Source organism: Peromyscus maniculatus, chromosome 16 (genome assembly GCF_049852395.1).
Source record: "Peromyscus maniculatus bairdii isolate BWxNUB_F1_BW_parent chromosome 16, HU_Pman_BW_mat_3.1, whole genome shotgun sequence".
NCBI classification, from domain to species: domain Eukaryota; kingdom Metazoa; phylum Chordata; class Mammalia; order Rodentia; family Cricetidae; genus Peromyscus; species Peromyscus maniculatus.
The window spans coordinates 30,333,027-30,359,378 of NC_134867.1; the positions used below are offsets into that span (position 1 = coordinate 30,333,027).

Genomic DNA, 26,352 nt, shown 5'->3' on the forward strand with positions numbered 1-26,352 from the left:
TATCTGGTATGATATGAATTTGGTATGATGTGAAACCTCCACAGGTTCCTAGACTAGGTGTTGAAGCATAGGTCCCCAGTCAAGTGACATTGTTATTTGGGTAAATTATAGACACTTCAGGAAGTGGGACCTAGCAGAAAAATGTGGACCACTAGGGATATGCTGTCCCTGTTCCCTCCTTCCTGCCTCCCTCTTCTTGCTCCCTATCTCCCATGAAGTAGACAGCCTTACTCTGCTATCCACTATTACACTGTCATGACTTTCTGCACAAGCACATGGAGGCTTTGAAGCCACAAGCTGAAATAAACCATTCTCTTTTAAATTGTTCTCTCAGTAGTTCTGGGGAGAAAACACTTCATGTCTACTCCTCACCTTTACTTTTCAATCTCCTCTAAGTTGACTTCATTCACTGAATTGCTGCTCGCTGATATGGACCTCTATATAATAGCTTTGGAGTAAATGATCTCATTTTGTTACCTTTCCTCACCTCCTCTTATTAGAGCTCCGAGCAACATGTATTGTGCTTAGATTTTCCTCCTCAAACTTCATTTGTCCTTGGCTTCTACATCTGTTGTATAGGTTACCTTTCTTTTTTCCTGTCCATTCTTTTTATTCATTTTTAAAGATAAGGTCTTCCTATGTAATCCAGTCTGGGCCTCAAACTCTCCGAGGTCCTTATACCTCACCTTTTCAAGTGCTTGGGTTTCCACTCATGGACCACTACGCCTAGCTTCATTCTTTTACTATTTTCCGATCTTGGCTCCTCTGCTTCTTGGCATAAACTCTCCTCAGGTGATTTCATGCATTTCCAAGGTTCTACATTTTTCTTCGGTGTCATGACTCCCTGGAGCTTCCAGCTCATATCTGACTACCTACTGGAAGATATTTCATCACCATTTCAGTTTAGGAAGTGTCAAAATATAGTCTCATTTGGGGACTCGCTTCTCCCATAACACGCATGGAACTTTTCCCTTCCAGACCATTATCTCTCCCAAAGTACACAGGGCTTTCTTGAGGCATATGAGCCCCTGAGACATTACAAAATGATTTCTCTATTTGTCTGTATGAGATAAGTCAAAGAAGGGTCAAGCAAAATCTGAAATACCAACAGGTGTCACTCTTGCTGAGCAGTGACTGGGAAGGGTGCCAAAGATGATTGAAGAGATGCCTTTATTAGTCTTCAGTGAGGAAAAGACCTCTTACATAACTCTGTGTATAAGGGACAAACATTGATTGCATACACATAGTCCAGGGCACTAATCGGATGATGACTTCCACATGGCTCCTAAATACTTGGGTGATGCTCTCCCTTTGGTCCTTTACTGAGCCAATCCCGCTTCTATTCATTTGGGTCTTAGTCTCTTGCCCCTTAGCAGTAAGTCTTAATATTTTGTTTTCTTCATATCTCAGCATGATTGTTAATATAATTGTCAGCTTTAATGGATTAAAGTACACCTACAGGGTTGGTAAAAATGTCTTTGGGTATGTCTCAAGAGAAATATCTAAACAGGGTAGAACTGCCTTGAATGTGGCTTCACACACGCAGGCCAGGAGCCTGGATATCATGAGAAAGGAAAGAGGGGTTCTGGGGACATAGCTCGTTTGGTAAAATGCTTACTGTGCAAATGTGAGGACTTTTCCATGAACTTCTTGTGACATTGAACCCAATTGGATTACTTACACTTGCAAGAACCCTCTGAGATATCTGAATATTGTAGGACAATATTTAAATGTTGTTAAGAGTTTAAATTATAGAAAAATGATTGGGCTTCTTTTTTTGAGATACGGAAATTTAGAAGGAGTGGGGAAATTCAATAGGAGAAAGGCCAGGCTCATGGCAGAAAGAGATGTATAGTACACATGCACTTATCAGATAGAATGCAGAGAATTGTAAGATTGAAAGTAGTGGCCATTGAGAGAAGAGGATGGAACACACTGAGAAGTATTTCTGAGACAGAGGTACAATAAGAAGCCAAAATAGAACCTGTGTAGAGATGGAGATGTACAGCAAGGAGGCTATTCTACTATAGAATTGGGTATACGCAGCATCATTCACTCAGGAAGAAATTCAGGAGGGAGAGAGCTGTGAAGGAGGTGAGAAATTCTCAAATGATTAGCTAAGCTCAAGAATTTGTAGAACATTGAAATGAGTCACATCAATTTTGCTTTTGGGTTAGAGATCTAGGATCCGAGGAATAAAGATCTGGGGAGTCAGAGGAGTTTTCAGAGCAGAGAATAGAATCCTTGGTTCCAAATTGCTTGTTTAGCAGATTCTGGGGGAACAATCAACGGAAACGATGGAGACGTGGGTAGAAACCTGAATGGAAAGCCAGTCTTTCAGAAGGCTGTTGATTCAAATGTTACAGGACAAACGAGTGAGGGAAGACTCAAAACTCTTTGAGTTCCCAGGCAGACAGCAGCAATGGTATTGTAAGAAGCAATCTGGATAAAGTTGTAGGGACAGAAAGAAACTGAATTGGGGTGATCTTTTGAATAAATGAGGGTTACTCTATTTTCTAGTTGGTTAGTTGAAAAGTGAGTTCAAGTGTCAATGAGTGCAACAGAGAGAAGTTTATTTTTAGTTTTGCAATGAGAATAAAAGGAGCCAATGGTTATAGGGGCACCTAAAAACCTCAACAAATCAAGTAAGAAACAATAAAAAGGAAGAGGGGATCATAGATCCTTGATTAAGTCTCAGCATGGAGAGGGAGGCTGCATCAACCCAAAATGCCTCTTTAAACTTATCTTTGTCTTTCTAGGATTGAGACATATATTTTATTACTTTTGGGCAATGTTTTATGATTTCTATGAAGTTTAAAAGTGACTCGTGTGTGTGTGTGTGTGTGTGTGTGTGTGTGTGTGTGTGTGCGCGCGCGTGTGTGCATGTGTGTGTATGTGTGTATATATGTGTGTGTGTCGGGGGGGGATTGCATGTGTGCACACATGTGCGTGCACTGAGAGCCCACTCCCAGCCTTATAGTCCACATCTGAACTGTGAAGCTAATTTTGTTTTGGCTTTTGTATGGCTTGTCACTGCTGAGTGGTCATGAATCAGTAAGCCTTGACTAAACTCCACCATGGTGTTGGATTCTCTGTACTTTCTTCCTATCCAAACAAAAGTCTATCATAAGCTGAACCCTAAGGTTTCAAAATACATTGCAACTTCCAAGCTGCCCCCTGCTCAAGCTACAATTACTCCAAATACATCATTGTGTTTTTCCTTTTTAAAATTAGACTTTTGACACCAGTTCCCTCCTCCCTGACTCTGTTTCTTTTATTTGACAACTTACTGTCATTTTAGGAGCAATTGAAAAACTTGCCTAATTAAAATTTACAGATCATAAAGTTTTATTCTGTGTTAAAGCTGATTCTCCTGCAAGGAACTGAATGTCAGAGATTAGTTTTCCAGTGGGAGTGAAGATCAGGACATTCTCATTTCATCATTAATGTAAATTATCACCAAGTAACATATTGGACTGAAAATCCAGAAGTCATCCTCAGTATGGATTGAAATGGCATTACAATAGATAGCTGACTATTCTGTTCTCAATGAATAAGATGATTAAAAAGAAATAGTTAAATTTAACCTTCTAACAACTAAATGAATGGGGCAATCATCTTAGAAATGAGCTTAGGGCTCAGAGGTTTCACTGGTTCAAATTGTTCTGTGGTCTAAAGAGTGAAATGCATTTATGTATTGGAGAAATGCTTAAGAATATATGTCTGAGAACTGTGGCTTTTTCTCTGATTTATGAATGTCACACATAGAGTTATTTAGGCAAGCCAATTCAAAGGTCTCAAGAAACCACAGCTGGGAAAACAACAGGCATTGAAGTATCTCTGCTGGTAAGATAGTAAACTCCAGCAAGGTACAGGCAAGATCTATCTAAGGAAACAGTATCGGCTCCCTATCAACAAGTATTAGACTTGATAGTGATGCTTCACAGTTGAGTCCTTTTGTAGGGACAAAAGAAAAGGTTGGGACTGGGTACAGATGCAGAAACAGACAGACAAATGGATAGCAGCTCCAGGTCCAGATGAGTGAACAGAAAGGGTGAACAGTTGAATAGGCAACATGAACAGCAGGAACTGAACTGAGTTGAAGCCTATGGGCTTATTGGGAATTCTATGTGTGTTAGTCTTACACACCTACACATTGTTGCACCCAGAGTCCCAAAGACCACCAAGAGTCCAAATCCAACGCAAAAGCAGAGTCTTTTTATTGTTTTGAGTTAACTCAGGCCTCTCTGTCTGCTAAAACAGCAGCAGAGCAGGAGAGACCCCAAGTAGCAATAGGGCTGAGTTTTTATAGGGGGTAAAGCAAGGGGGAGGGTCTTGGAGTCTACAGATTACATAGGAACAGACTCAGGATTGGTTTATGTGAGTGGCAATTATGTTAGTAATTTTTAATTGGCTAGGGTTAATTGGGGGTTATAGTTATCCATTTTGGGGTAGGCCTGGACAAGTCCCAGGCTTTGCCTTTGAGCTGCAGTAGAGGCTGGCTAGTCTAGCACATACTGACTTTGAGGGCTGTCTCAGTGGCCCAGGTTTGGTGTATCCTATCTCCCTGTCATTGCTGACAGGGGCATCAGTGATTAATTGTCTTTTGGTCAGGGCCCTCCAAGAAACTGCTTGCTCAGTCTCAGGAAACTGAAATTGAGGCCTGATCTCTGAGAGAAGCCTGAGCAGCCTGTTATGGCATCTGCTTGGTCCTCTCAACACACACACACACACACACACACACACACACACACACACACACACACACACACACACACACGGCGGGAGGTAAGAATGACTCGGTAACATGGTTGGTAAGGCCTGGAAGAAAAAGGTGCTTGTATAATAGACTTTCTCAAGGCAAGGCACATTATGGAAAAAGCCACTGATTTATGTAATACAGAGTAACTTAGATCAAGAACCAGTCTTATCTCAACAATCACGATTTGTCTTTATTACTTACTCAAATATTGCTATAAATTGGGCTTATAAGTGACCAATAATGATTAAATGCAATTTTTATTGACTTGCGTAACTTGAATCTTAAAAGGTCTTATTAATATAAATAAATCCATGGCCAGGTATTGGGGTGAACGCTGAAAGAGCAGAGAAACAGCAGGCCACATCCAACCTCACCTTGTCAATTCCTCAGCTGCTCTTGTTTGCTCAGACTGAACGCCTCTGAATCCTCATCAGAATTGATCTCAGCTGAACTGTTGCTAAAAGCTAAAATCTTAAAAAAGGCATTAGTTCCTGGTCCTCATGCCTTATATACCTTTCTGCTTTCTTCCATCACCTCCTGGGATTAAAGGTGTGAGTCACCATGCCTGGCTGTTTCCAGTGTGGCTTTGAACTCACAGAGATCCAGATGGATCTCTGCCTCCTGAATGCTAGGATTAAAGGTGTGTGCTACCACTGCCTAAAGCTATGTTTAATATAGTGGCTCTTCTCTTCTCTGACCCCCAGATAAGTTTATTGGGGTGCACAATATATCAACCACAGAGTTGAATTCACATGGAAATTAGTCATAATTTTTTCTTATATGTTTTGGAAAAACATATCTTGTTAAGCTTGTTAAGAATATATTTTACTTATTTAGTTTGGAGAGCATCTAAAGTTTTGGATTATAACCCTTCAAACATTCACAGAGTGCTGTTTTTACTCATCTATCACCTGCTCTGGATCATCAAAGAACACATCTTTCCTTCAGGGAAGGAGTGTCATGCAATGGCTTTGTTGAGAGCCTTTAAAGTATTCTATATGTTCTTTTTAGCTTACTTTAAAAGAGGACTAAGGTGTGTGTATGTGTGTGTGGGGTTAATTATCCCATGTGGTAGTATGACTTTTTTCACTCCGGAAGTTTTTTTTTTTCTCTCTTCAAGACAAGGTTTCTCTGTGTAGCTCTAGCTGTCCTGGAACTCACTCTATAGACCAGGCTGATTGAACTCACAGAGATCTGCCTGCCTCTGCCTGCCTGAGTGCTGGGATTAAAGGTGCACACCACCACAGCCTGGGTACTCCAGAAGTATCTTAATCACCATCTTCAAACAGAGGTTACATGGCAAGGTAGCAATGGCATCTACTTGAGACAAACAAGTCAGAAGTAGCTAGGTCTATATCATAATGGTAATGAGGTCTATGCTTTGGTAGAAAGTGGGAAGGTAGAATAGTTTGGATTGAAATCTTTACTCTCTTCTGCCCTACCTTTGCTACAAGTGACCTTAGGAGATGATAGGAGTATATAGAAAGTGAAAGATAAACACCTTTCTTCATCTGTGTTTGAGTAGTACTTATATGCAAACAAGTCAGCCAGGTGACCTTTGATAGAAAGAGTGCTTTTCAGGCAGGCAGGGTATTTTATTATAGGTGCAAAGTCCCAGTAAGCATCTAAAAGACATTCAGTATGGCTGCAGCATGTTAAAGGAAATAAGGGAAGATGTGAGAGATGGAACTCGGATCGAGAGCTAAGACTCCATCACTTCATGATTACAAGTCTCCTGAAGGCACTCAAGTTGAGAAGGATTAAGAAGTGCTTTGGCTGCCTTGGACTGAATGAACAGTTGTGACCACTACTTCAGGGAGGACAGATGAAGGATGAAGGGATAAAATACACAGCTTGAATGAAACGCGGAGTCCGTCTATGATTAACATATCTCATTTCCACCCATTAGTGAACAGTACGTTCTAGTTGAACACAGTCTACTTGCGTTTGTTTTCAGTTTTCTGTCATTTGTTCTCCCTCCCCTCGTCACTTCCAGTTCCTGTTTGCTTCTGAGTTGAATTTAGAAGCTTCCTTTAACGGATACGTTTTTTTTGGACTTTACATAAAAGTGGAGGAGGATCAGAGAAGGCTACAGTACTGTTTGCAGTCCTCTGCTTATAGGAATGCATAGCAATCAATGTTTGCACTCCACGAAAGGATGGTTTCAATTTTGTCATTGGCATATAGATGAGTTGTGTGGCCAGCATATGCTTACCCTGTCAAGCATCTAATTTTGCCCAGAGTGTGCAGACAAATTCTGAGGCTTTGCTTTCACTTTCTTCCAAGTTTAGTTTCATCTTAAAGTAAGGAATACCTGTTGAAGGACAGCATTTGTTACAATGATGAGAATATTAACTGAATGGTATATCCCAACAGAGTTAGTGGATAGACATCAGTTTTATAGGTTTAATATTATCAACTACTGCTTTATCTATTGAGATTGACATTCAAATATGCTAGGGAAATCAGATCTGAACATTGCATCTGTTACAATCAAACAAAAGAGTTATGATTTGAGGATAGGTGTTTAGAAGTGGCTACATTTTGTACTTTATAGCATGTCAGTATTCAATTAATATGGTGATGCTTAATAATCACAGCCTTATAACATCATTATAGGCACATCACACATTTATTTATGAAGAAATAAAAGCTTGCAGTTTTCTTAAATCAAAGAATATAGGCTCTGAATGGCAAAATATGAAAAATGTTAGCTTTTTATTGTTCTCAAATGAATTATTTTTTGAAGTTCATATTCAAATTTTTATTCTTAAATATTTATTTATTCTTATTTATGTGAATGATTGTTTTTTCTGCATGTATGGAAATGTACAACATGTGTGCCTGTTGCCCTCAGAGGCTAGAACTGGAGTTACAGATGATTATAAGCTACCATGTGGGTGCTGGGACCTGAACTCTGGTGTTTTACAAGAGATCAAGGCCCTTAACTGCTGAGCCATTTCCCTAGCTTTCAAGATTCTTTATTTATAAATCTCACCTTTGTAAAGAAATAGTAGTATATAGTCCAGTTTTGCTACAAAGAAAGTTGAAATGTAAAATGCATTATTTCAGTGTATTCACAATTGGTTACAAAACGATTATCCTGATTAATGAGTGGAGGTCTTTGGAGATGGCCATGAATAGATGATGTAAGTTTTTTTCTTACTATTGTGTTGAGTTTTAGTTATTCCTCTTAAGTAAACAGTACATTTCAGTGTTTCGTGCAATGCATCAAAATTCACATATCTTTGCATGTTCCAGAAGAAAATTCCTTTACAGTATATGTTCAAGCTTTTTTTTCAGTAAAGTTTATTCTGATCAGTTTCCCAAATCCTCTCAGATCCTTGCTACCTCACCACCCACTCAATGCAAACCTTTTTTCCACTTTCTATTTTAGGAAACAAATAATAATAATAATAATAATAATAATAATAATAATAATAAAACAGAATTAAAAAGCAAAACAAATTAAAATTAAAAAGCAACACCCACACTATAAAAACATAAAATTGAAAACCATAATATACAAGCAAAAGACCAGTAAGATAAAAATGCCCAAACCAAGTAATATGAGACAAAAATATCTACACAGGTACCATTGAATTCATTTTGTGTTGGCCATCTACTGCTGGGCATGGGACCCACTGCAAGTGTGGTTTGCATACTGGCTGAAACTGTATCAAATTTACCACACTGCTGACATTTAGGCATGTTTAGAATCTGATTGCACATAAAGAGCCTCTTAATTTTGTTTCACACAGTATCTCTTCCTGTTTCTCTAAGTGTTATGCATATTTCTGCACAACTGAGGACCAATTTTCAGTTCTTTTTTTTTTTTAAGTTCCAATGGGCCATTGAATTGACTTACCTGGCAAAGCTGCTGCCTTCAACACTGAGTGCAGAGTTTGAAGCCCAGTACCATATGGTAAAGAAGGACAGATCACCCCAAGTTGTTCTCCGACCTTTTAACTGTGTGTCTCAGGCTAGATCATGTCAGAATAATTGTACTATTTTATCTTAATTTTACATCAATTCCAGAGACATCATTAACATTTTGATTTGTAGTAGCTCAAAGTCCACCATCAGCTGCATCCAACTGTATGTTTGTGATGAAAGCTACTATTTTTAGAGGCTGTTATAGAAAGGATCCATATCAAACTACAACAGTAAAAGCTTTCCATACTCCTCCAACACTTGAACAAGAAACTACCCTCTGTATCCCTCAGGATCTTGGGAGGAGATTCTGCACAGCACACTTTCTTTAGGCTCCATCATTGGAAGAGTGATAATATAGAGATTGTTTTTTTTGGGTCATGAAGAGGTAGAAAGAAAGGTCTTACAGGTTTAGTACTGAATCACTCACATTTGAGGGATTGTCTCAATTTTTTGTCATAAACAATATTACTGGATAAAATATCAAAGCATGAAGTACCAGGTTCACAAATCATGAGTAGAACACATATCTGATTTTGTTGTCTAAGAAAAAGTAGTGGTAATTTTTTTATAACTTATTTACTCATATATAGAACTTTTTCTGTATCTGGTTGTTATATTTTACATGTTTATTTTCAAGTGTGTGTGTGTGTGTGTGTGTGTGTGTGTGTGTGTGTGTGTGTGTGTGAGTGCAGTGCCTATGGAGTCAGAAGAGATTGTCAGATCCTCTGGATCTGAAGTTTTGGACAGCAGTGGGTGCTGGAAAACAAAGTCAGGTCCTCTAAAGAGCAATGCCTGCTTCTAACCTCTGATCCCTCAGCTTGTTATTTTTTTGAATGCTTGATTCACCCCCATTTTACTACCTTGGGGTTGGGCACAGGGACTATAAATGGTTTTCTTACAAACAACACTTCAAATGATCTGGAAATGCAAAGAAAACAACAGAATTTTGTAATACACCATCCAGGTTTCTTTGAACTTTATAATAGAAAAATTTATTGTAATGATATCTTTTTATCTTTTCTTATTTCTCAGAAGAAAGTACAAAGGATATACAATGGGTGCAGTATAAATGAGTATACCAAAGAGAGGTTTTTATGCCAGAAGAATAACACTTGTACAGAAATTAAAAATATGGCCGTCTTTCAAATCAACATCGGGCATAGCCATCTTTGTGACATTAACCTGGGTAAATGTCAATATTGTAGAAATGTAAATCACAGCAAAATTTATAGCATATAAATGTAAGATGTAAAGAGTAAATTATAAATATATAAATGTAATGTATAACATATATATGTAGATGTAAAGTGTCATATCTCAGGTTGTGTGAGAGATTTATATTCCTGTGCAACATCGTTGGATGTGGTGCAAGAAAGCAAAAGGACATTTAGGGTTGGAGACTGGTTAGTGCTGTAGATGTCTTCCACAGCCTTTGGATCACATGAATCTTTTATTCATTTATGATGGATTTTAATTAAACAGACTTAATTGGAATCACTTTTATGTTCCTTTTGTCCTAATATATTGAGTTAGTTTATTGGATAACTTGAAGCAATATTGGTTAGGAAAATTGACTTTGGAGTTACCATTGAATTTGAATTTAGGCTATCCCAGTAATTACTAATTGGCTTTCTCATGTATGACCTAAATTCTCAGGAGCACAATTTTCTCATAGATGACGGAGACAGTACCTACTCTGTGGAGCTATGGTAGGGGTGAACTGAAGTGTGTGGTAAATATTGAGTATAGTTTAAAGACAATAATGTGCTTAAAGACCGATGGAGAAAATGAAAAGAACACAAGTTATTTTCCCTTCCATGAGAGAGTTAAATTCAACACAAACACTTAGAGATGACTGATTACTTTTGCTGAAACAGCTGCATACATGGTAAGTCTTTTTATACTCATGTATGCACACATGTATACACAGACACATACTTGTGCACACATACAAAGAATAGGGGGAACGGTAAAAAATGGACATGATTAATTTTTTTTTTCAAATTTGACTTTTTTTATTGGGCCTCCAGTAAATGTGACACAATATTAGTATTTGTTTTGATAATTCACATGTAGATTTTTTATTAAGTTTCTCTTGACTTCTAAAATTTTATAAGCAAAAATTATCAATCTAGATGTCATTTTCTCCATAGAAAGCAAGTCATATTGTTCTCCAGTTTTCTTATTTATAATTTATTTATGTATTTATTTATTCAATTTTATCCCTGAGTTTTCTATGGAGACATGTTCTTCAAGGACATTTGACACCTTTCTAATATTTACAAAATTTAATGCAATCACTTCTGGGAAATGCTTTTAGTTCACAAAGTTAAGGCAAAAGAAAAACTGTACATACTTTTGAAGTTCTTCAGCATAAGACCACCAAACATGCAAGTAAAAAAGATATATTTTTATTTAGGGGTGGTAAGATGGCTCAGTGATTAAGAATGTATACTTCTCTTGCAGAGGACCCAAGTTTGGTTCCCCACAACTCCAGTGTTGAGGTGGGTCGCAACTGCCTGCCACCCAGATCTGGTAGAATCTGACATCTCTGGACTCCAGGGACACCCACCTGCATGTGCATACATACTCATACATGGAAACTTTTAACTCTGTCTGTCTGTGTGCATCTGTGTGTGAGTATGTGCATGTGTAGACAGTTGCTCATAGAAGTCACAAAAAGTGGTCAGTTCTCCAGTCATTGGATTTGCATATAGAAGTTGTGAAGCAGTGAATGTGGGTACCAGAGCAGTACACACTCATAATCACAGGGCCATTTCTCTGGCCCCTTAATCTTAAAATTACTTTTAAAAAGCTAAAAGTCACTGATACTGAATTTCTACATTGGTCCATTCTATCAGAAGTATAAGCAATACTTCTAGAATTTTGTAGTTTTGGAAACACATCTGCTTGTATTTAAGAATGCATCAGGGTGCTGATCTCCCAGTAGTACAATGCTATGAGTACAATTTTGTCTGGAACATTTTCAAAGATAGCATATTTTATGATTTCATGTACTACATGCTTGGCATCATTTCCAGTGGGCATGCTAGACACCCATATTAAAATGACTGCTGAAACAGGTTAAAATGACTCACCTAAAATATTTTAAGAGTAGGATTAGTGAGGACAGCCTACTAATTTTCATTTAAGTGTTTTGTTATATCACCCGGTATTAGACTGCCTGTTTGGGAAACTATCACCTGCAAATTTGATTTCCTTATTAAATGTTTTAGAAGTTTAACTTTGGAGTTGATGACAGCTAGCTAAAAAGGATGCAAGAGAAAATGAAACATTGTAAAGAATATGTTTTAGGTGAAATGACTGGAATTATCTTAGACAAGATATATATTTTTATCATCAGTAAATATACTTTTCACCCTTTCCTCTTGATTCACATAAATTTAATAAAAAGAGTTTTAAAAAATGTGTGCTGGTCTGCATTTTATTATGTAATAACATCTGCATGGTACCGCTTTTCTGTTTCTCACTTCATCAGAACTGTTTTTCATTTGGTTGGACCTCCTCAGCTGTGACGGTGTTGGGAAAAGGCATCTGTAGTTCTGCAATCATCTACTGAAAAAGGCTGTTTCAATGTAGCTCTATGTCTCTTGGAGACCAAATGGGAGATGCTTAATGTTAATAAATAAGCAGTTTAAACATAAATAAGGACCAGGCTTAGAGATCTACAGACTTGATTAATTATTTTTTTTTCTGTGCCAAGCCAAATGGACTCATAAAACAAGCGATAAAGTTGTGAATTGTACACTTAGTTACGAATGCATTCAGAATAAATATGGTTTCTATTTGTCAATACAAGTATTACAGTGCTGTGGGACTCAGCCTTAATCCATTACAATAGAGCAAAATACAAATATATGACCCTTGTGTGTAAAACACATTTGTACCAAAGTACTGCAGGAACAGATAACTTTGTCTTTCTTTTAGATGCCAAAAATATGTGTTTCAAAGCCCTGGAGGCTATATTCAACTCACTCTTTTCTGGTCTCCCACTAGTTTTATATATATATATATATATATATATATATATATATATATATATATATATATATATATATATATATTCCTTTAGGGTTTATTCTGATCAAATGATACATCACGTAGTGACATTTATATAAGCAGTATATGTTTATCTACATTAAAGAATATACTTTTTAATAAAGTAGAGCTTTGTTTTAACATAAGAAGCTTTATAACTATCAGATTGTAGAAATAGGAGAGTTTCATGAGGGGACATGCTAGTTATTATTTCCATTGCTATGCTATTACATTTTACCATTTGAATATTTTGCACACATATTCTGACCTTAGTCATCTCACTTTGGTTAAGAGAAATTGTAATTGATTATAATAACCAAAGATTATCCTAGATTGGATTGTGATCACAAACTTCAATTTTTAGATCAAATTAATGAAGATTTTCAGCTACAAAGAAATTCATTGTGTTTATAAATAAAGTAATGATGGCAATTGTATAGGGCAGTGAAAAGAAATACAAAACATTAGAGGTCACAGAATGTATGTTTGTTTGACAGCAGCATTTAAAGTTATTTTTGTTTGGAATGTTGTACTCTACAAAAGTAAATATAAATTAAAATATGAATCATTATGGCTTTTCCCACTTTTAACAGGAAAATATTTTTTATAATGATGAGATGCTGCCATACTAGTTTATTTAAAAAATAAACAGTATGCATCAGTACAAACTTTCATGCCTAATCTGAAAAAAATGGGTTGTATTTTATTCTTACTTAAAAGACTTTACTTGCTCAACCATTAGGTGTAGGATGGATATCCATATATTTTATTCTTTCTTGTGTGGCTCTTGACTGTATAGTTCCACTCAGCAGTCAATCAGGTGAAACTAATTTCCCTGCTTATCAATTGCACTTTGCTTTCTCAGATCTGTCCTTAGAAGGCTTTGTATTATTAGGGTAGGCAGATTTTTCTGTCCCCTCTGTCTGCTCCAAAATAACCACATAGAGACTTTTTATTAATTATAGATGTTCGGTTGATAGCTTAGTCTTGTCCCTAACTAGTTCTTATAACTTAAAATTTACTCATATCTTTTAATCTACATCCTTTTAAGTGGCTTGGCTACCTTGATTCTATAAAGTCCATGATGCTTTCTTTCCATCTGGCTGGCATCTCTGCCTTTTTTCTTCCCAGCATTCTCTCTGCCCCAAAAACCCTGCCTAGCAATTTGCCATTAGCTTTTTATTAACCAATCACAGTGACCTATCTTCACACAGTGTAAAGGGATATTCCACAACATTCCCCCTTTTTTGTCTAAACAAAAACAAAGGGTTTTAACTCTAACATAATAAAACTATAAACACTAAGAACAATTATCAGGTAAGAATTACATTTTCAATGTTCAGTTCATCTGGAGTTGGCATATTTGGAGAAAATACTCCATTATTTGTTCTGTCTTGGTGAGTCTAAAGCTCTGTACCTAATTTATCTTCTATTATAACTAAAAAAAAAAAACCCTGCAACTATAACTACCTAGTTTTCAACTCCATCTAAAGACTGAAAGGATTTAATATTACCTGAGTAAACAGGAGGTACAGTGCAAACCACTTCCAAAATGACAGAGATATCTGGCTGCTTGGACAGTCACCCAAGGTTCTTCTGCAATGTTGGGGCACCATCTAGGCCTACAGACCTAGAATATCTGTCAGACTTTTCCATAAAGCAGGAGTTTTGAAGGACTGTCTTACCTTGTCTTGGCAAAGTCTGGCAGTTGACTTTTTTTGTGTCTTGCTTGTCCAGTTTGTACAGCATACTGTCAGCAGTCAAGGCAAAGGTAGCCCCTTGCCCAAATGGCTAGTTTTGTCACATTGAAAGAAAACTCTATATAATAGAGTTTCTTTGATGCCCATCATCTTCTATGAAGTAAATTGGTGCTACCAAGAGAAGACCTGTCTCATTCTCATGAAAAGCCTTGTATTGTTAAAACATATTAAATGCCATATTCTGTAGGTCTTTGAAGTGTTTGAAGATCACCTAAAATATATATCCCCATATGACCTTGAAAACATACCTAACATGACTGTAAGTTTGATAGTTATAGATGATTAACTATTAACCTGTATTTATTATCCAAAGAGCTTTTAAAGACTAAGACTTTACATAACCTTTTTAAATGAGCTGCATAGGTACAATACCTTAAACAAGAATAGAAACATATATAGAGTATAACAAAAATATTCTTAAATTTGTATCAATATGCAAAAATCTATACCATTGTAAAATATTTGTGACTAGTGGTTGTTTAAAAGTAGACTCAGCAATCCACCCCTTTATTTGATCATTTCTATACTATATCCCCCCTTTTTCTTTCAGAAAGAGATTCTTGAATCTAACTCCTTTGTTCAGCTTTTTTCCTGACCACGACCAATAACAACTTGCAACCAACCCCTAAATGAAGGCAAACATCTATAACCCACCGAATGACCAACAGTCATCTACTCCACCTCTTTGGAATGTGGTTGCTGTGTTCTCTAGACTGCTTCCTGTTGTCTGGGGTTTCTGGTATCTTTAGGAGACCCTGAGAAATTTGGGATAATGGTCAAGTCCTGGGAGAGTTAGCTGTATAATTTGTTGTCTAGTCTCTGTGCAATGGGAAAGTGCAAAACTTATCTGAAGTCCTGACTAGCGAAGTCTTTGAGGATGGACTATCTCAGCCTGCTGCCTTGATGATGTTTTGGATGCAGAACTCTGGGGAAGCTGCAACAAAGTCATTGTGAGAGGCTGGATCACTTGGCCCACCCATTTTCATTGGTGTCTGGTCCCCTTGTTCTGAAAATATATAAACTTTCAAAGGTAACATACATATCTGCATTAACACAAGTATGGAATGTGCTGTGTGCACAAGTCAGTTAAAGATGTATTTTTGTTTGTTTTATGTTTGAACAGGTAAAAGGCATCTGTCAACTTTATAAGTCCATTTGGACTGTATAATCAAATTATAATATAAATCTCTATCCATGCCACATATAAGGACGGCATGTAATAATAAGTCATGAAGACTCTGTACCCAACAAGATTTGTCATATCTCATCTCATCTCAGAGCTGTTCCCATGTCAAAGGATCAGCTAACATGTCACCTGTCCTGTAGTCTTTTTTTTGGGGGGGGGGCTTTCTCACTCATGTCTGTAGACAAGATACTCAGGAGGTCTCCCTCAGTCAAATCTTTAATTAATTATATGATATTAATTAATCTGGAAGGAATCCACAGCCTTTTGTTTCCTGTGGAAACAAAAGCATAATCTCTTCCCCAATGCAACACATTGTCCAGCTTTCATTTGAAGTTAAGACATTTTAAAAATACATAGATTGGTTTAATTTAGCAGTTTCCATAATTCATGTGTCTTAGCAACTATTGTCTGTTCATCAGCAATCAAAAAGTTATAAGACAATACAATAACATACAAGATACAGACTTCCCGAGTATTTTCTATTTCTATATGTTTTATTCTTTTTTATTACTTTACTCTTTCTTTAAAGACTTTACTCCATTATTTTTAAACTATTTTTTTCTATGACTGTCTATACCCATTTTTTTTCTTAAGCCTACACACATTGTTAAACACACTGAAACGTGTTCTGAGGGTTTTTTTTCCATCTAAACCTTCTTTGCTATGTATCTGTAACCTTTTCTGTCTGTATAAGCAAAACCTTAAGCCCACCATGAGGCTTAACTTATGGTGCCCTTGTGGCTGAAGGATGCAGGCAACTGCCTAGAGATGTGTCTGTGTACTGCAGCTGGCATGAGAGACATGAGACTAGGGAGCTGCATTTGGCTTAGTTTTTGTGTGTTTCGAACCTTTTTTTAAGCTTTTTTTCAGGTCTTATGTGGATATATATGGCCAGACTTTGGGCATCAGTTTTTTCTTGGTCATTTTTTACTGTTTGGTCTTTGGTGTTTTGGGGGCCCACCACCCAGGTCCCAAATATATCACACATGAAGGCTTATTCTTAATTGTAAATGTCCAGCCTTAGCTTTGTTTGTCTCTTGCCAGGTTTTCTTAATTTTAAATGATCCCATCTACCTTTTGCCTCTGGGCTTTTTCCTTTTCTTTCTTCTGTATATCTTACTTTTACTCTGTGTGGTTGTGTGGTTGTGTGGCTAGCCCCTGATGTCCTCTTCTCCTCTTTTTCATGCTCCTTCTCCTGGTTTCTCCCAGATTTCTCCTTCTATTTATTCTATCTGACTGCCAGCCCTGCCTATCCTTTCTCCTGCATCACTATTGGCCATTCAGTTCTTTATTAGACCATCAGTTTCTGAGTTAAAACAAATGCAACATAAAAGAATGCAACATGTCTTGGTGTCATTAAACAAATATTCCACAGCATAAACAAATGTAACTCATCTTAAAATAATATTCCACCATAGCTAATTGTAGGAGGACTTTTTGTTCCACTTGCCAGTTCCTACATAACCACATTCTTATTAGTTTTGACAGCTCAGCTAATGGCTTAGGCTTCTTCCTAACTAGTTCCTATAAATTAAATTAACCCAAATCTTTTAATCTACATTCTTTTGGGTGGCTTAGTTATCTTTATTTTTTAAAGCCCATGTTGCTTCCTCTCCATTTGGCTGGCAACTCCACCTTTTCCCCCCAGTGTTCTCTCTGCTCCCCGCCCCCAAATCTTGCTTAACTATTGGCCATTTAGCTTTTCATTAAACCAACTACAGTGACATATCTTGACACAGTATAAAGGAGTATTGCATAACATATCATAACTACCTAAGAAATTCTAGCTCATTCTTTAATTACACATTGAAGGTGTGGTGGATTGAATGAAAATAACCCCCATAGGCTCATAGGGAGTGGTGCTGTTAGGAGGTATGGTCTTGTTGGAGGAAGTGTGTCACTTGGGGTGGGCTTTGAGGTTCACATGCTTGAGCTAGGCCCAGGCCCCGGCTCTCTCTTTGAGCTGCCTGCTAATCATTGAACTAGATGTAGAATTCTCAGCTACCTCTCCAACTTCATGTTTACTTATGTGGCCCCAAGCTTCCCACCATGACAATAATGGACTAAACCTCTCAAGTGTAAGCCAGCCCCAATGAAATGTTCTCCTCTATAAGAGTTGCAATGGTCAAGTCATCTCTTAACAGCTTAAAAACCCTAACTAAGACAGAAGTCAATCTCTCCTGTAAAGTGTAAAGCTTTCTTTAATTTTTTAGTTATGTCACAGCTCAGGTAGATTTTAGGTCTTGCATCTACAATTTCTCCTCTCCTCTTCTCCCTTCCTCTTCCCTTCCCTCCCCCGATCCTGCCTTCCCTTCTTTACTTCTCTTCCCCTCCTTGCTATTTCCATGACCTCATTTTAATTCATGTTCTAAGCCTGCCTGATCATTTCCTTTATTTGATCTTAATCTTCATTCAAGACATGAAGAATAACTTTTATTTTACCCTTGTTAACTCAAATCTCAATTAATATATAGAATGTAAGGGCATAACTGAAATATTTAAAAGCAGTATGTAGGAATTTATTTTGAACTCTTGTATCCAAGGTATTCATTCTATGAATTCTTTTACTCCACTTGACCCTTTTCTCTGCTCATAGTCTAAAATGTTCAAGTAGCAAAATAAAGATACAATTTAGGCCAATTATATATTTTTAAATGTTTATTGGTCAGAAATTTTCTTTTTTTAAAAAAATATTAATTTATTATTTTTGATAACTTTATACATAAATAGTATATATAATTTTCACTCTCTTCTCTCCAACTTCTCCCACATCCCTACCTCTCTCTTTCAACTTCATGACCTCCTCCCCCTCCTCCCCCCCCACCCCCCCCACCCCCCCACCCCCCCCACCCCCCCACCCCCCCCACCCCCCCACCCCCCCCACCCCCCCACCCCCCCACCCCCCCCACCCCCCCACCCCCCCCACCCCCCCACCCCCCCCACCCCCCCCACCCCCCCCACCCCCCCACCCCCCCACCCCCCACCCCCCCCCACCCCCCCACTCCCCCACCCCCCCACCCCCCCCACCCCCCCACCCCCCCCACCCCCCCCACCCCCCCCACCCCCCGCCCCGAGACAGGGTTTCTTTGTGTTGCTTTGTGCCTTTCCTGGAACTCACTCTGTAGCTCAGGTTGGCCTCAAAACTTACAGAGATCCGCCTGCCTCTGCCTCCCGAGTGCTGGGATTAAAGGCATGTGCCACCACTGCCTGGCCCATGACCTATTTTTTTTTTTTTTTTTTTTGGTTTTTCGAGACAGGGTTTCACTGTGTAGCTTTGTGCCTTTCCTGGAACTCACTTGGTAGCCCAGGCTGGCCTCGAAGTCACAGAGATCTGCCTGGCTTTGACTCCCGAGTGCTGGGATTAAAGGCGTGCGCCACCACCGCCCGGCAGACCTATTTTTATTTAATTGAAATATAATTACATCATTTCCCACTCTTTATTCTTCTTTGAACACTTCTCATCCCTCCCTACTCCCTCTCAAATTCACGGACTCTTTATAAATATATATTTATGTATATATATATATATAAATAAATAAAATATATTTAATAATATTATTAATTAAATATATGTATATATAATATACACATATAAACATAAATACATATACATACATATATATATATAAACATATAAACATATAAAAATTAAGAAACAAGCCAGGCAGTGGTGGTACACTCCTTTAATCCCAACACTCGGGAGGCAGAGCCAGGTGGATCTCTGTGAGTTCGAGGCCAACTCAGGCTACAGAGTGAGGTTCAGGAAATGTGCAAAACTACACAGAGAAACCCTGTCTCCAACCCCCCCCCCCCAAAAAAAAAATTAAGAAACACACACACACACACACACACACACACACACACGAACCTGCTGAGGCCATTTAGTGTTGTTCATATGTGTATGTGTTTGGAGATGACCACTTCCAATTGGAAACCTATCATCAGCATTTGTCCATGAGAAGATGTATTGTCTTTCTCTCAGGTGTCTTTAACTGCTTCTAACTCTTCATCCAGGGTTGGAGCCTTTCCCGATTTCCCCTATCCATGTTAGTGTTTTTGCTGGTGTTGTCATCGTGCAAATTTTATTTAGGCAACCATATTACTCAAATGTATAGGTTCAGCTCTCTGTCATATATAGAAGACATTGTCTCATAGTGGATGTCATCTGGTTCTTGTAACCTTCATGCATCCCTTTCCATGATGTTCCCCGAGTCTTAGCCCTTATGTTCTATATGTATCAACTGGACACGGGTGCCCCACAGACAGTTGTTCTCTGTATAATTTCAATTGAAATTTACATTGAAACTTTGTTTCTTTGTCCTGTTTTCTTCTTTTGTGGAAGGTAGGTCTCAAGACAGGGTTTCTCTGTGTGTAGCCTTGGCTGTCCTGGAACTAATTCTGTAGACCAGGCTGGCCTTGAACTCACAGAGATCCACCTGCCTCCCTCTCCCAGTTGCTGGGATTAAAGGAGCATGCTACCACTACACCACAAAACTTTGTTTCTTATATTTCTGAATTGAGACACTCAAAAGGATTTTATTCAAATTCTTTCCATCTAGGAATATAAACATCTATAAGAAAATAATGATGGCGAAATTATTCATGAGACAATTCTGTGGACATGTGGCTCTAAATATTTTGGAGACACTCTAAGATGTGTTATCCAAAGTGTTGAATTTGGTCTTCATGTACTCTCTTGTTACTTTAGCTCATTTTTAAAAGATGAAGAATAAACAAATGAAAGTATATATACATATATGGGTGTACATACACATGAGGAAATCATTTATGATGTATTATAAATTTTCTTTCCACTGTGAGGTTTTTAACTTCATGCTTTAAAATTAATGCTCTATATACCTTCTTGTGTTTTTCTTTGGCTGAGAAAATGTATTTTATTTTTATCTTCCTATTATGTATATTTTATAATTGAAACAATGTTCTCATTAACCATTATTTATTCTAAATTAAACTTACTATATTAGTTTTCATTCTTTCCAAAAGACCTACAAAAACCAAAATCATAAATTACTTAGATGTGGCAAAAATCACTAATTGAAAATACATGCTTTTTTTTCTGTTGTTTCTGTCAATTTGTTTTCTTAAACATTAAATTGTGGAATATATTTTTGTTTTTATAGCTACACAGAGTATTAGAAGTAGTATAGTTTCCATTAAGGTTGAGTTTCCTTTTTGTTTATTTGAATTTTGACATTTTAAGATTCTCAAATAATGTAGTTACCTTAAATAAGAGCTTCCTTCTTAATTAAGAATTAGTATTTAACCTTTGTTAATATTATCACTAAAGTGATAGAAATGTCTTTCTCACCTAACTTGATAGTTAGTGAACCACCTGGAGGAAAGTATCCGTAAGTATGGGTGCACCAGGCAGTTAGGCTCCATGCTTAATATTTAATCATTATTAATATTATCACTAAAGTGATAAAAATATATTTCTCACCTAAGTTTATAGTTAGTGAACCACCTGGAGGAAAGTATCAATAAGTATGGGTGCACCAGAGAATTAGGCTCTATGCTTAGGGTCTTTTTGTTTTGTTTTGTTGAATGTCAGGGATGTAACTGATAGAAGGCTTAGTGTCTTGTCTATGAAGGAAAGAGAAAGTCTATGAAGAAGAACACCTGTGTAGAAGATTTTTGATTCACTTCAGGCCTACTTAATTTTTGTGTTCATCCATGTAGGCAGAAGTAAGACAATCTAGGGATTATTTTGAAAAAACTCAAGCACTGTGAAGGCCCTCAGGCAATGTAAATTTTATTGAAATATTTTAATGTAATTGTTTATGAAATTACAAAGTAAGATGCCCAAACAAGATGACAAATTTCAAAGTAAATGCCTATGTGTGGGCTTCATAGTTAAAAATCCACACTCTTGGGACCTGGAGAGAAAACTCCAGCTACAAATGGCGCCCAACAGCTCAAGTTTCCACCTTAAACCTGAAAATATTTAATAACCAATTCTAAACGGAGCCAAAACCAGGTTCCTGCTTCATGTCTCATATGGGCAGCTAGACGCCGAAAAACGTGGGTTTGAGCTATGAAGGGTTAGGGTTTGTGGTGTGAGTGTGGGCTTGACCTAGGCTATGTTACACAGAGGTGTCTCCAAACTGCACACTATGCTGTGTGTTGGATATAGTTTTTACTAGTTCAAAAAAAAAAAAAAAAAAAAAAAAGAGGTTTCTGGACTACATGCTGCTTTGATAGAAGCATAGACCCACTATTTCTGAGAGTTGATGGCTCCCAGAGCTGGCAGAAAATGTACCATCACCATGTTGGGAAGCTAAAGTGGGTGGAGCCATCAGCCACAGCACCGTTTCAGTCTTAGAATGCTGCAGTTTAAAGCAATAGGTTCTTTGTGGAAATCCACAAAGATACCCCCACAATAGACTGCTGGAAATGGTCGAGAGACAGCCCGAACTGACCTACTCTGGTGATGGGATGGCCAAACACCCTAATAGTCGTGCCAGAAACCCCATCCAATGACTGAGGGATCTGGATGCAGAGATCCATGGCTAGGCCCCGGGTGGAGCTCCAGGAGTCTAATTAACGAGAAAGAGGAGGGTTTATATGAGCGAGAATTGTTGAGACCAAGGTTGGATAAAGCACAGGGACAAATAGCCAAACGAATGGAAACACATGAACTATGAGCCAAAGGCTGAGGGCCTCCTAACTGGATCAGGCCCTCTGAATAGGTGAGACAGTTGATTGGCTTGATCTGTTTGGGAGGCATCTAGGCAAGTGGTACTTGCATGAGTTGTCTGTTTGAAACCTGGGGCTTATGCAGGGACGCTTGGCTCAGTCTGGGAGGAGGGGACTGGACCTGCCTGGACTGAGTCTACCAGGTTGATCTCAGTCCTCGGGGGAGGCTTTGCCCTGGAGGAGGTGGGAATGAGGGTTGGGCTGGGGGGAAGGGGAGGGGGGCAGGGGGGGGAGAACAAGGGAATCTGTGGCTGATATGTAGAATTGAATGGTATTGTAAAATAAAAGAAAAGAAAAAAAAATAAAGCAATAGGTTCAAGGTAATTTAAAAAATAAACCACGTAAAGATGACTACCACACAGAGAATCTGGATTATGTTCTCTTTGATATTCATAACTAAAGAAAAACATTTGATTACAAAAGCTGTTGAGTTATGCCAATATGTATATTTTAAAGGCAACTTGACTTCAAAATTTGGATAAAAGGATATGTTGCTTTGGAAAAGAGGCTCTGCTTTTGTTTCCACAGAAAGCCAGAGGCTATGGATTTGTTCCAGATTAAGATACATCAGGTTTGACCAGTCAAGATCCCCTGAAAGGTCTCCAATTACACCATGGCCCAGATGATCCATCATCCAGATTGGATTCAATACAACTGGCTCAGACGATACACCCTCACGGACTACTCCATGATCCTAAATTTTTCTTTGTGTCCCCATAAGATACAGCACCCCCCTCCAGCAGGAAGTAGTAAGAGAAGCTACGCCCAAATTCCCAAATATACTAAGCTGGCTTAGGAAATGGAATTGGCTCATTCCTTCTCTAAACTCAGACATATTCCTTTAAAAAAATGGTTAAGAGATTCTTGTTTCCCAGATCAGAAGAGCCCTCTGGTGTGGGACAGAAAAAAACCAATATTTTTATTTAAAACAGGTTGATTATAAATACAATCTCTTTCTAGAGAAGAAAAAGGGATATGATATAGATATGATAGGATAAAAGGGTAATTTGCTAAACCTATTTTAAAGAGCAACAACTTGTTTAAAATGTTTTATATAGGTATAGATTTTAGTTTATTGATACAAACTTAAAGTTAATTTTGTTATACTGGGTGTATATTTCTACTCTTGTTTAAGGTGTTATGTTTGTACAGCTCATTTAAAATTATAATGGATAATTAAAAATACATTAATAATTAGTCATCTATGATAATCATACTTGTAGCCATGTTAGTTAAGTCTTCTAGGTATACATAGATATATTTCAGATAGATGGGTAATCTTCAAACACTTCAAAGATATACAGAATATGGCATTTAAAATATTTTTAAAAATTTAGACTTTCTGGACAGTGAGACATGTCTGCTCCTGGCAGCACCGATTTACTTCAGAGAGGAGGGTGGGCATCGAAGACACTCCACATGGAGTTTATCTTCACCTTGGCAAAAATAGCCATTTGGGCAAGAAACTGTTCTTGCCTGGACTGCTTGATTGACTGGACATACAGGACCCATAGAAAAATGACTACTGAACTTTGCTTGACAAAGTGGTCCTTCAGGTTCCTGCTTCACAGAGAAAGCTGCCAGACATTCTACAGGACACTGAGAAAAAAGACTGAGAGACTCTAGGCCTGTGGGCTGAAGACAGATGCCCCAACTTTACAAAGGAACATTAGGTGACTGTCCAGGCTGTCAGCTGTCTCTGTCTACCCTGCAAGACTCCTGAAAGTTGCTTGCATCCTTCTCCTGTTTCTCAGGTAATATTATATCCTTCTGAGGTCTTTGATGTAGTTGAAGCTAGATAGTTACAATTTTCCTTAGTTATGATAAAAGATAAGTTAGATATAAAACCTTAAACTCACAAATATAAGATAGATAGGATATCTTCTTTAATATTGTAACTGTAATTCTTGCTCAATAATTGTTTTTTTTATATGTAATTTTACTATGTTAAAGTTAAAACCTTCCTTTTTGAAAAAAGAAGAAAAGGGGAAGTGCTGTGGATATTGCTCTGTATAAATAAAACACTGATTGGCCAGTAGCTTGTCGGAAAGTATAGGCAGGACTAACGGAGAGGAGAATTGAAGGAACAGGAAGGCAGAGGGGAGGCTGCCTGCAGCCGCTGCCAGGACAAGGAAGGTGTAAGGTACCAGTAAGCCACGAGCCACGTGGCAAAGTATAGATTAATAGAAATGGGCTAAATATAAGGGTAAGAGCTAGAAAATGATAGGCCTGAGCTAATGGCCAAGCAGTTTAAATTAAAAAAAAAAATCCACACTCTCATTGGGAATAGAAATAATAATTAAAAAAAGGGAAGGGAAAGAGGAAATTGTAAAGAGCATTTTTTTGAACAAAGTTGGGGCTCCACATAGTCTAGATTGTGTAGGAAGGCCAAGCTATGGCCTATAGAGAGAATGCAAAACACAGGTGATTGGAGAGCAGGTGACTGGGCTAAGCATAGAAAGTCTTCTATTGGGATCTATTTTCTGACCTACCTGTGATGTGGTCAAAGATGCTCAAATGTGTCCTGGATATACTTGGTTAAGAAAAAGATTTGGCATTTTTTAAAAACTACTAAGCAACAAGGTTTGTAATGACAGGTTATTAAGTCCTGAGGAGAGGCTAGAGAGGGGTGACCAGATTCCTGTTACAGAGGAAGAGAAATTACTTCTGTAAGTGTGTACTAAAGCTTGGTATGTTCAAGAGAACTAGAGTTCAGAGAACACATGCCACATGCAATGAGAGGAAGGTGTTGTAGAGCCTTAAAACAATATGAACTTTCCTCAGAAGAGAAAGTGTTGTCTCTCAACGTGTGCCATGGAGAGAGAGAGAGAGAGAGAGAGAGAGAGAGAGAGAGAGAGAGAGAGAGAGAGAGAGAGAGAGAGAGAGAGAGAGAGAGAGAGAACAACTTAAATCAGGGGCTTTGAGGAGAATTTCCCTGCCTCTGCTCATCCCTCTTCCTTATATCTTTTTCCAAGGTGTCAAGTCATAGATGTGAGACAGGAATTCTAAGAGGAAGAGAGATAAAAAGATAGAAAAAGTGTTCCCTGCCTCTTCTGTTGTCTCTTTAACCTACAGACTGAATTGGGGACAGAGTCTAACTTTGGAGAGCACTAGACACATTGATTGTGTGTATCAATGTTGAAAGCTTTCCAATCCAGAGTGCTCATCCTTCCTTCTATCATCTACAGGTGAGACAGTCATTACGGAGTTGCCTGTTACATATTGAGTGCCAAGAGAAGAGTTCATACTATTTTAACAATTTTAAGAGGAAAGTATGTGAATAATAAGAACTCTTTCTGATTACATTTTTTTAAGATTTTTCTCAGTGTATAGCCAGTTATCAGAGTTTGAGGATATACGTAACTAACCAATGCTTATAAAATAATTAGCATCCTTTTGTATTTTATCAGCCAGACTCATACAGATCTTGTGTACTATCCTATTTATATCCACCTATTAATTTTTTGGATACTTGATCTGTTACATCAATTATAGGTGCAGCTTTGTTGAAATTAAAATGTGTTTGAGTCAGACTCATATTATAAAAGCAATACAGAAAAGCTAACCGCTAATTGGGACTTGCAAAATATATTTTTACAGATTGAAATGAAAAACAAAATGTCATTTAAATGTTTTAATTGGTTTCAGTTTTACAAGTGCAAACCAGATGGTTTCTTTTCAAGTAGTTTACAATGTCTATGCTACATAACTGAATTACCAAGGCAGCTGTGATTGCTAACATTTACCTAAACAGAACAACATGTCTGCTATTTGTTTGCTGAGAGTACCTGCTTGGGAAAAAAAGAAAAGAAACCAAGCCACAGCCTTGCTTGTTCTAGAGAGCATACCACTTTAATAAAATAGCTTACATATGAGCTATACATATTAATATACATCACAAAATGAATGCTAATTTTGTAGTTATACTTCCT

At 37.8% G+C, this 26,352-nt stretch overlaps 1 long non-coding RNA gene across 1 annotated transcript in view; it reads left to right on the plus strand.

Moving 5' to 3' along the window:
* The window catches only part of LOC143268963 (uncharacterized), a 50,542-nt gene extending 24,793 nt beyond the window's left edge, over positions 1-25,749 (plus strand). The window contains exon 3 of the long non-coding RNA XR_013045214.1: positions 25,396-25,749. This is a non-coding gene — a long non-coding RNA (uncharacterized LOC143268963). The remainder of the gene's footprint in view (positions 1-25,395) is intronic.
* Positions 25,750-26,352: the final 603 nt, after the last annotated feature.